A 12488-nucleotide genomic window follows, 5' to 3' on the forward strand; every position below is an offset into this window, starting at 1 on the left:
ATCAGTTTATGTTTCCAATTCCTTTCTAATCCCAGGTAATGGCATTGGCATGTTCATTGTAAGGCTTTGAAGAAATTGGATGCAGTATGGCCTAATGTTGATAAAGATTTGCTGATCAAATATATCTCAGGAGTTTCATTTAGCGTCTATTATTACTCCACTTTAGCAAGCAGCAGGCCAGTTGCAAATAATTAATTAAAACGATGGTGAAGCAGGCATAGCAAACTTTCCAGAGTATACACTAAAGCTGATCACCTTGTATTTCTACCATGTACTGTGTATCCTATTGGGCCTTATCTCACCAGTCTGTCGCTTCATGGTAGTGGCTCTCCCGCTTCGCTGGCTGAGTGAAACATTTCAATTAATAGGGTTTAATTTCAGATGTTAATAAGAGGGTCACTATCAGATGTTATCAAAGTACCGACTGAGAGAGGAAAAATGTGACTGCTCCTCTTCCTGCTGGGTCTTCTTCCAAAGAAATATGGGACAGAACCCAGCCAGGCAGTCTCCCAGGGGTAGAGAGGGAAGACAGAGTCTTGGTAGAAATAACTTAGACAGAATGCAGTTATATGTAATAACTGGAAGTATCAACTTTTATTTATTATTCTTTAGCAAGTTCTAAGAACAAGTATGCAATAGCAATAACACTGTCAGGATCAACATTTAACACTTTTTTTTCTTATATTTCAATAGATACCTATGCATTTAAAAAAAAAAAAATTAAAATGAATTGTACCAGTTCTTTACCCCAAAAGAGTACTTATCAGATAAGTGGCCACATTTCTCTTAAAAAAACCCAAAAAACTACTTTACTCTTTTTATGTCTCGTTTGTATACTGTAACTCTATAAGTTTTTCTCTCCTTTGTAATATTTAAATCCAGTTTTGTAGGTAGGATGGTCTCCGTTTCTTTTCCTAGGATTCTCTGCGTAAATGTTACTGATATCTCTGTTTTGTCCTAGGCTATCTAGACTGTGCTTGTTCTGGGATGGATACACTTAGCTGTTTCCTTTGTCCTGCAGTCAATCTTCCTCCCTCCGCTGATGCTTTATAATGTAGCTGGCTAAACCGCTGTTAGGGATCACAACCTTTGCAGCAGGAGAGGCCCTGTCACTGGATCCAATTGGGGAGCGTAGTCTCCTGGCTTGATTTTGTGCCTAACTAAACTTTTAATAACAGAAATAGTGTATTACTAATTACACTGGCACCGACAGTCTCTTCCGCAAGTGTTGTAGTTGAGCTCCCTCAAGCTGTGGTCTAGAAGCCTTATTGAACTTGGCTAGCTAAGGGGTAGATAGATTTTTTAAAGGAGCGCACGCACATCCGTGTGCATGTGGTTCCTGGCACGTGCACATGGCCGCGCCGATTTTATAACATGCATGTGCCGGAACACGCATGTTATAAAATCTGATGGGCCGCGCACACACATGTGCGGGCAGCGGGCACGGGGGGATGAATTTTAGTAAATTACCCACGGTGACGCAAGCGGGCCTCCCCCAGTTCCCTCCCAGTCAGCTCCAATTAAAAGGTGGACTGGGAGGAAACTTCCCTACCCCCCTGCCTATCCTTCCTTCCCTTTCCCCTCTCCACCCTGACTCCTAACCCCTACCTAGCTACCCGAAATTTTTTTTATTTTTCTACTTACTGCTCATCCAGAGCAGAAGTAGTTTGCCCGTGCCGGCCGGCTGCCGGCGTGCGCTTCTCTGGAATGGTGGCTAATGGCTGCTGTCCTAGCTAGCCTTCGTCCCCCCCCTCCCCCCCACCTTGATCCCACCTCGCCCAGACCACGCCCCTGGGCCACCCCTTTTTCAGTACAGATATGATCTCACACCACTACACTTATTTCTGGTTTTTTTTATTAGTATTCTCACAGTTCTGAGTGTTGTGCTCAGCATTAGCCTGTTTCAGTATTTGATTTGTTCTCTATTATTAGGATAATGCTCTCACAGTAGGTGGGAGATACTGTTTTGAAATACTGCACTCCTATATCTAATTTATCCGTTCAGCTCTTGCAGTGGAGTTCTGGGACTCATTTACCTCACCAGCCACTTGACCAAAATTTAGGGGAAGTTGATCCTTAAACCCAATATTAGCTTGCCAGACATCTTGTCCCAGATTACTGAGGCTGTCTGTTTCTCCTTTCAACAAGGATCCAGTTATCATATAGCAGAGGTCCTCTCAGGAGGTAAACTCTCACGGACTTTAATTTCTCCTGTCCCCCTTAATACCAGAGAAACAAGAGATATACACAGTGGTATAACCGGTTGTGTGAACAGAAATTCACTTCACAATTGCATTTATCAGGTTCAGATATCACATTAATTTTCTATCAATGGCTGCTAAAAACACATATGCTACAGCCAAAATTTTTACTTTTACAGGATTAACTGTCTTTATCCTGACTCATACCTGGAATATACTGACTCCACCACTACTAAAACTCTCTGTATACACTCAGACACACACAATAATACACTTTTTGGTGTGTGCCTTCCTCTCTGTGCATTCTACTACTTTTTAAAGTTTCTGAGCAGACTCTGGTAGAGCTGGGGCATAAAATCCTTTCTATCCTGTCTCTCTCAGCTGCCACTCTCTGACTGGAATCCCACTGCAACAACCGTCCTGTCAACTCAGCTTAAAGCACTTGGGTTATCATGGATATGGTAAACTAAGTTTCCAGTAGCTCCTAGGTTCCAGCATGGACTATGACAGCCCCATTCAGTGGACCACTTCCACTGAGAGCTGAGGATGGGAACCCTGAAATTCCACACTGTAACAACCAAGTTTCTCCGTCAGTAATCAGGCTGAATTAGCCATGCTATTTGGTTGATGTCACCGACGGCACTCTCACGGACATTCTCTTCTCTAAGTTACTTTGAACTCTGTGCCTGCGCGGCACTTCCCACGCGAAGTGCGATACCCATCTCTTCAGTATGTTTTTTTCTGTGCTCAGGCATGGATATGTTTATTTTCTCTGTGCATCTCTTCATGATTTTTTCTATCCTTATTTCTTCTTCATCCTGTTAGCAATCCCCCAAACAGCACTTTTCAGTGCTATAATGTCGGGCCACAAAAAACCTGGCTTTAAATATTGTCAGTGCAGACACATAATGTCCATCACTGACTACCATAAATACTGTTATATTTGCCTAGGCCCAGATCATGACCAGGCAAAATGTAAAGATTGCGGCCGCATGTCTCCCAGGGCGAGGAGACAGAGAGCGGCGAAGATCATCAGCCTCTGAGAACAGGAAGTTGCATCATCGGTGCTCAGCCACTCACCTCTGGGGCATAAATCATTCTCTCATGGTGTTGCCAGGAGGACCTCTTCATGAGGAGCCAAGGGGAAAAATCATCTGATTTCTTCAGGGCCTGAGGTCACTATGGCACCTAAGAAGCCCAAATCTGCTCCATGGGACCGAACTCCAAAACAACCTGAAGGGGATGCAACAACATACTCAGGGAAGACATTCCTATTCTCCTCAAGAGGAATGTTACCATTCCAAATCTGCTACAAATCCACAGGCCATTCAATCACAACAGGCCATGGACCAGATTTCCTCCATAATAAAAAAAAAATTTCAACATTACATCCACAGTTTTCTCCTCTACATCTTCCAGGTCCAGAGGGAGATGCAGATCCAATAACCACTCCTCCTTCTTCTGGGGAGCAACCATCACCGGCTCTGGAGGAACAACCTGACATAGTTCAACATTCACCTCTAGTTATCCACCAAAACTTTCCACCAGACCATTCTCCAGATATTTCAACAGGAATCCCATCTGAACCTCCAGAGTAACCTCCAGACCCTTCCTCTCCTCCTGAGAATCTCACCTATTTGAAATTTGTGGAAAAACTGAGCAACATACTAAGAGTAGAGGTTCATAAAATTCCTGATCCTCAAGAGGAAGTATTTGGTATACTAAAACTTCAAGATATTCCAGCTGAACCAATGACTCTACCATCACTTAAGCTACTTAATTCAGTTTTGTCCAAGATGTGGGAGTTTCTTTACTCAATTCTTCCAGTTTCAAAGCAGTTACATTTAAAATTCAGGCTACAAAAATCAGCCACATACGGCATTGTTCAACTTCCTCACAAATCAGTCGTTGTTTAATTGGCAATGAAACATGCAAAGAAGTCTAGACTACATGAATCTAGTCCTCCTTTGAAGGAGCATAACATTCTTGATGAGTATGCCAAGAAAACTTTCCAGAGTTCCATGATGACATCAAGAATACAACAGCACCAATTTTATATGGTGCAGTATCTATATGAAACTTTACAGTTACTGAAACCATTTCTATGTTCCGAATCAGGCCAGCCAATTATATCTCAGCCTTTCTATGACATGCAGGAAGGTTTACACCACCTACTCAGGGTGGTATATGAATCCTTTGAGACATCTTCTTGAATCTTGGCAACTTCTATAGTTGCTCATTGGACAGCCTGGCTCCGCTATAGTTCAATCAGGGAAGATGTGCATGACAAACTAGCCAACCTCCCCTGCTTGGGTAATAACATATTTGGTGAAAAATATAGGGATATAGTAGCCCAACTGAAAGAGCAAAACGTGGCAGTTCAATCTCTGTCGGCAGTTTCAGACTCCCTGTCAACATCGAGATGCTTCTATCAGCAATATAGGAAGCCATTTTATAGCCAGCGGAAACCATACAAATACTTTCTGCCGTACAGACTGCAAGAGATTCAATCCTTCCAGCAGCCACATTCTCAAACTCAGCCGCTCCACCTAGAGGACATCCAAGGGACAGGAAACAACAAAAGCCCTTTCAGTAATTCCTTCAAAAACCTCTACCATCTTTTTGAGAAACACCGAGCCATAGCCTCACCTTCCAGTAGGGGGCAGGATAACAGCTTTTGCCACACAGTGGAACCACAACACTTTGGATCAATGGGCTCTTCGAATTGTCCATGAGGGTTATCATCTGAATTTTCTCTCTCAACCTCCTCTTCCCTATCATACGGCACAATTGAAGGATGCTTCTCAGTCACTGCTTCTGGAGCAGGAGATCCACACCCTTCTCCAACAAGGGGCATTCAATTGGTGCCCCAGCACCAGATAAACATGGGATACTACTCCAAATACCCTCATCCCAAACACTCAGGGGGTCTCCATCTTATTCTGGACTTATGCTCCCTAAACAAATATCTTCAGAAAGAGAAATTCAAGATGACATCCCTCAAACTGGTATTACTGTTTATTCAAGAGAATGACTGGATGTGTTTTTGGATCTCAAAGATGCCTACACCCACATTCCAATGTACCCCTCTTGCTGGAGGTTCCTGTGCTTCCAAGTAAATTCTAAATACTACCAATACATAGATCTACCCTTTGGTCTATCCTCAGCTCCCAGAGTTTTTACCAAGTGTCTGGCTGTGGCTCACTTCAGATGTCAAAAGATCCACCTCTTTCCCTAACTGGATTATTGGCTGATAGTTTCCCATGACCAAATGTTCCTGCATCAGTATCTAGAATCTACGATCTCCTGCCTGGAGTCTCTGGGATTCCTCATCAACTACGATAACTCAGTACTCAAACTGACTCAGATTCTGTAATTCATAGGGGCCAGAATAGACTCGGTCCAGTCTCGGACCTTCCTTCCCCGAGAGAGAATTGAGTGATTTCATCATTTCTGCACAGAATTGCTCCTCAGCTCAAAGATCACTGCCTGCCAGGTCCTGGTATTATTGGGTCACATGGCGGAAGCCATCCATGTAATATCTCATACTTGTCTGCACATGTGCCATCTCCAATGGGGATTGAAATTTCATTGGACCCAATATCTCCAACCAATGCCCACCAAAGTAACCATATCAGACTCCATGAAGAAATGCATTAACTGGTGGTTAAATCCGGAAGTCCTAGCCATCGGATAACCTCTTCAAGTATCTGGCCCACACCCTAGTCCTCACTTCTGATGCTTCCACTCAGGGTCCGGGAGCACATCTTCTCTATTAGGCTCAGTGGTCTTGTCAGTGGTCAAAAGACAAACTAGCTTACAAATCTCCTGAGAGCCATGAGATATGCCTTAATGGCATTTACACATCTACTACAAGGTCATACCCTCATAATTCATACAGACAATCAAGTTGTCATGTTTTACATGAACAAACAGGGTGGTTCAGGATCATGGATTATCTGCAGAGAAGGAAGCAGTATGAATCTGGGAGTGAGCCCTCAACGACTCAATAACCTTGAGGTCCACATACTTACTGGGGATAGCAAATACATTAGCCGACCATCTCAGCAGAGTGTTTCATCCCCTTGAATGGTTGCTCAGTATCAGGTAGTCAGAGATGGACATTATGTGTCTGCACTGACAATATTTAAAGTCAAATTGTTTGGGGCCTGACACTGTAGCACTGAAGAGTGCTATTTGGGGGATCGCTAACATGATGAAAAAGAAGAAATAAGGATAGAAAGAAACCTGGGGTAGCAGATCTTGGATAGATCTTTTTGCAACAGGCCAAAACTAGAAAGTTCCTCAATTTTACTCAGTACACCCAAGACATCTCAGAAGGACACAAGATGCCTTCCTAATGTTGTGGTCAAGAGGTCTCCTTTATCCATTTCCTCCGATTCCTCTCATCTCAAGAACAGTTCAGAAAATGATATAGGACAAAGCTCACATCATAGCACCTGTGTGGCCAAGACAACCCTGGTTTACTTATCTTGTACAGTACTCTGAGAGTGATCCGTTAGATCTCATTCAAGACCCAGATTGCTTGAGTCAGTAGGAGGGCTCCCTTCTTTATCCTCAACACTCCTCCCTCCACCTGATGGCTTGGATATTGAACACAAGATTTTACAAGGCTTAACTCTTTCAGCAGATATTCAAATGGCTGTCATAGCTGTGAGGAAACCATCAAGCAGACATAACTATTCCTTCAAATGGAAAAGGTATGCCGAGTGGTGTCAGTGTCAAGATATGAGCCCTTTCTCTTCCGCTCCCAGAGAAATCCTCACTTACTTACTACATCTTTCCAAGTCGAGGTTAGAGATATCATCAATTAGAGTTCACCTATTGCTGCTTATTATGAGAGGGTCAAAGACTCTTTAGCAGCTTCTCACCCTTTAGTTTCATGAGAGGACTCTTTACGCTTCATCTTCCAATCTGCAAACCTCCAGTGCCCTGGGATTTAAATGTGATCTTATCAACTCTAATGAAGCCCCCGCTGCTAACCTCTACAATCTGTACATTTGAAGTATCTCATGTGGAAAGTAGTTTTTCTCATAGCAATCACCTTGGCCCCAAGAGTAAGTGAGCTATAGGCAATAGTTCATTTCTCTCCTTACTTGCAATGTTTCTACGGCAAGGTTGTACTCAGAACTCATCCTAAATTTCTACCTAAAGTGCTTTCAGCTTTTCACATTAATCAGGACATTTCACTTCCCATTTTCTTTCCCAAAGTACACAGGAACAGAAGAGAATCTCTTCTCCATACCTTGGACTGTAAGAGTGCTTTAGCTTACTATAAATAAAGGTCTCAGCCTCATCGGCAAGCCTCACAATTATTTGTCTCATTCAACCCTAACTCACTGAGAGTATTAGTCTCCAAAAGGACAATCTCCAACTGGCTCTCAAATTGCATTCAATTCTGTCATTGCTCAGCACATATGCCCAGTTCAGTCACTGCTCATCAGGTGCAAGCCATGGTGTCCTCCGTGGCACATCTACGAAATGTTCCCATAGAGGACACCTGCAAAGTGGCTACTTGGTCATCAATTTAAAACTTTACCGGACATTACTGCCTTGACCAGCTAACAGCTTCAGACAGCAGTCTGGGAAAAGCAGTGTTATCAAGAGGGCTTAGCCAGAAAAAAACATGTCCATGGGAGACTAGAAAAAAAACCAAAAAATTAAAACAGTTCTGCTTCTATAAAAAGAACTTTGTGGATGGTCACCCTACCTCATATGAAAATTGTTTTCCCTTATGCTTGGGACTCCCAAATAGCATGGCTAATTCAGCATGCCTTTCAATGGAAAAGAAGCAAGTTTGCTTACCGTAATGGTGTTTTCTGTAGATAGCAGTATGAATTAGCCGATCCCTGCATACCCTCCCTCTTCCCTGGTCATGTCTCTTCTCTTGTCTCTGCTCTTTCTATCATAATGCTATCTTCAAGCTTTCTCACTAACTGAAGAGACATGTATAACGCTTTGTACGGGAAGTATCATGCAGGCGCAGTAGTTCAAAGACTTTAACTTAGACAAGAGAATGACCGCGAGAGTGCCATCGGTGACATCACCCAAATAGCATGGCTAACTCATCCTGCTATCTATGGAAAACACCATTTACATTAAGCAAACGTGCTTCTTACTACAAAATTTAGTTTTAAAGCGTTTTCTCAGCTATTATATTTAACAAAAAAAAAAAAGTTACCCTCCCCCTTCTTTATTTTAACCACTGGGTTACACTTATATCACAATAATAATGGAATAAAGGACAAAAAAAAATAATTCTAGCACCAATTATCAGAAAAGGATAATGCCAGAAGGAGGCTGTCATAGAAACTCATAACTTATTTACAGACATTAAAGAACTGAAATGCTCTATGAGTCATCCCAAAAAGTGATTTTATAAGATGATCAGATTCAGCGCAGACCAGGAAAGAAGTAAATTGTAGGTAAACAGCCTTTGCATGTCATAAGAAATGCCATTGCTCTGCATGAAATTTTCCCAGATTGTCCAGAAAATATTTCAACTTTGCACGAGTCTGCAAAGTACAGTGCCCAAACAGGTGGAGCCTATAAAATGACAACAAAAGCCAGAATGATGCTTGGGGGACTTGCTGCTACCATTCCTTGCAATGATACTGCTTATGATACACATTGAGGTCATGCTGCCACTACGTCTTGCTGCCATAAACTGATTATATAACTTGGTGGGGTCTTAAAAACATAAGAAATTGCCAGACTGGGTCTCAGACTGAGGGTCCATCAAGACAAACATCCTGTTTCCATTAGAGGCCAATCTAGTTTACCTGATAAGTACTCAAAAATGTAATAGATCCAATGCTACTAATTGCAGTATTAGCAGTGGCTTTTCCCTAAGTCAACTTGATTAACAGTTTATGAACTTCTCCTCCAGGAACTTATCCAAAGCTTTTTTATACCCAGCTAATCTAACTGCCCTAACCATATCCCCTGGCAATGAATTCCAGAGCCTAATTGTGCATTGAGTGAAAAATAATTTTCTCCAGTTTGTTTCAAATGTGCTAATTGCTAACTTCATGGAGTACCCCTAAGTCCTTCTATTATCTGAAGCAGTAAATAACAGATTCACATTTATCTGTTCTAGTCCTTTGCAGCTGCACCTTCAGTTTTTTCTAACTATTTTGCTCATTTTATCAGCTGCTCTTTTGAAAGTTTAGTGTTAGAGCTGTAGATGAACATATTGTCCCCCTTCCTGTCTTTCATTCAAATGTGATCATGTTATGATCACTATTACCAAGTGGCCCCACCACCATTACCTCTCTCACCAAATCCTGCACATTCCACTATGAATTAAATTTAAAATAGCTCCTAGGGATGTGCATCGTTTTTATGACGAATTAAAATATCATACGATATTTCATAATTCGTCATGTATCAGGGGTCCCCAAAAATGATAGGAAAACCCCATGAAATTTCATGCAGTTTTCTTATCATTTTGGAGAGGGGGGGGAAGGGCACACAGAAAAAAAAAACCTCACCCCCCAACCCTTCAGATCTAATTATTTACAATCCCCCACCCTCCCAACCCACCCAAAACTTGCCTAAAGTCCATGGTGGTCCAGTGGGGATCCCAGGAGCAATGTCCCCCTCTCAGGCTGTTGGCTGCCACAAATCAAAATGGTGCCGACGGCCCTTTGCCCTTACCATGTGACAGGGGTTATCGGTGCCATTGGCAGGCCCCTTTAACATGGTAGGAGGAATGGATGGCCTGCGCCATATTTTAAGATGGCGCCATCCGTCCATTGCTCCTACCATGTGACAGAGGCCAGCCAATGGCACCGATAGCCACTGTCACATGGTAAGGGCAAAGGGCCATCGACATTGCCAGGGGATGTGGTGCCAAGGGATGTGGTGCCCACATGTACCATGATAGCCGGCTCCTCCCCAGCACTTATAATTCTATCTAGGTGACGTGTGAGGTCCACCATCTTCATACCAGGCAGTCAAGTTAATTTGCAGTCATCACATCCACCAGCCACCCAGCTGACTACATTTCTAATAATTGAAACACCAACTATGATGGCCAACCTAACCCTTTCTTCCTGGGCAGAAGCCCTGGGAGACTTATGCTCAGTGAGAGAGGACAATGCATCACCTGGAGAGCAGGCCCTTGCTACAGGATCACTTCCTGCTATACCAGGGTAACTAGGAGACCTTTCTGATCCAAGGCAGCACCAGGTCTGCCAGACTGGATGTGGGACTTGGATACTATGTCCCTGAAGATCTCATCAATGTACCTCTCTGTCTGCCTCAGCAACTCCAGGTCTGCCACTCTAGCCTCCAAAGATCGGACTTGATCTCTGAGAGCCAGAAGCTCTTTGCACTGGGTGCACACATATGATCTCTCAATGGTGGGTAAAAAATCATACATGTGACACTCGATACAAAAGATTATAAAGTCCCCATCTTGCTGTTGGACTGCTGCATTCATCTTAATTTTGTTGAGTTCCTAGATAAGTTTAGCTTGCTAATGGATTTGGAACTAGAGTACTTTAAATTTATAGATGTATTCACTAATTAATCTACTTGTGACCTACAAGGGGATGATTACATTCTCAAAAAAGGCTGGTGCAATAGTATGATTTAGAAAAGAGCCTGATTGATTTTTACTGAGAAAGTGTCTCTTGCCTAAAAATCAAGGGAGGGTGGGAGGGAAAGACAGACACTAGAATTAACTTCCTCTAGCTGTTTATTGTCTCAGAAACACACAAACTCTAAAGAACATATCCCACTATTATACCTCTCTCCAAACTTTTTTAAGTCCCAAGAATTTCCAGTGCTATACTTACTAATCCTCTTCAACCACCATTAAATTTATCTTCACTGAAAGGATTGACAGCACACGCTTCATGTCCTCTTCTGCTGCAAAGGGTGTGGGGCCTCTGGAAGCTGGGGCTGTGGAGCTCGAGACCTGGATCACTAGCTGTGACCTCTGGAGTCCTCTTTTGGGGGATGCTGGGAGCAGTATGCAGATGAGTCTTCCGGTCCTCTTGTATTGCCTGTTCATTTCAGTTACAATGTCATGTGCAATTACATATCTTGTCCTTGCAAAATGTGATTAGCAAATATGTTGACCTGCTTTCAATCTGTTGACATTTGTTGTGTAATAAAGTGGTCACAGGTTTGAAAGAACCCTTTCTGCTTGTCTGTTTTTATTAGAGGTGTGAATCGTGTGCCCTATCGTCTTAACGATTGAAATCGTCTGGCAGGAGAAGAAAATCGTGTTTGGCACGATTTTTTAGTTAAAAAATTGTTTTTTTCCGATTAGTGCGCACTAACCGGGCGTTAGTGCGCACTAACCATTGTTAGTGCGCACTAACAGAAAATGATACAATTTGACACTTTTCAGGTCAGTTATGGTCAGTTTAGGAATGAATATGTATTCCTATTGGCTGCCCTCTTATTTATTCATGTTACCAAGGTTCCCACTGACAATATATGGGGGATGGGAAATGGAAACAGTTGGTAGCTTGACAAAAAAAGTAATGTGATCAGTCAATGTGACTAGAACTTGTGCCCTAACCCTGATACCAGGGGTGTTGTGATCTTCCTGCACTCAGTGCCATATCCCTATTAATACCAGGAGTGTTGTGATCTTCCTGCATACAGTGCCCTAACCCTGATACCAGGGGTGTTGTGATCTTCCTGCATGCAGTGCCCTAACCCTGATACCAGGGGTGTTGTGATCTTCCTGCACAAAGTGCCCTATCCCTAATACCAGGAGTGTTGTGATCTTCCTGCACAAAGTACCCTAACCCTGATACCAGGAGTGCTGTGATCTTCCTGCACAAAGTGCCCTATCCCTAATACCAGGAGTGCTGTGATCTTCCTGCACACAGTGCCCTAACCCTGATACCAGGGGTGTTGTTATCTTCCTGCACGCAGTGCCCTAACCCTGATACCAGGGGTGTTGTGATCTTCCTGCATGCAGTGCAATATCCCTATTAATACCAGGAGTATTGTGATCTTCCTGCACACAGTGCCCTAACCCTGATACCAGGGGTGTTGTGATCTTCCTGCATGCAGTTCCCTAACCCTGATACCAGGGGTGTTGTGATCTTCCTGCACAAAGTGCCCTATCCCTAATACCAGGAGTGATGTGATCTTCCTGCACAAAGTGCCCTAACCCTGATACCAGGGGTGTTGTGATCTTCCTGCACAAAGTGCCCTAACCCTAATACCAGGAGTGCTGTGATCTTCCTGCACAAAGTGCCCTATCCCTAATACCAGGAGTGCTGTGATCTTCCTGCA

The sequence above is a fragment of the Rhinatrema bivittatum genome, chromosome 2 (genome assembly GCF_901001135.1).
Source record: "Rhinatrema bivittatum chromosome 2, aRhiBiv1.1, whole genome shotgun sequence".
Taxonomy (NCBI): Eukaryota; Metazoa; Chordata; class Amphibia; order Gymnophiona; family Rhinatrematidae; genus Rhinatrema; species Rhinatrema bivittatum.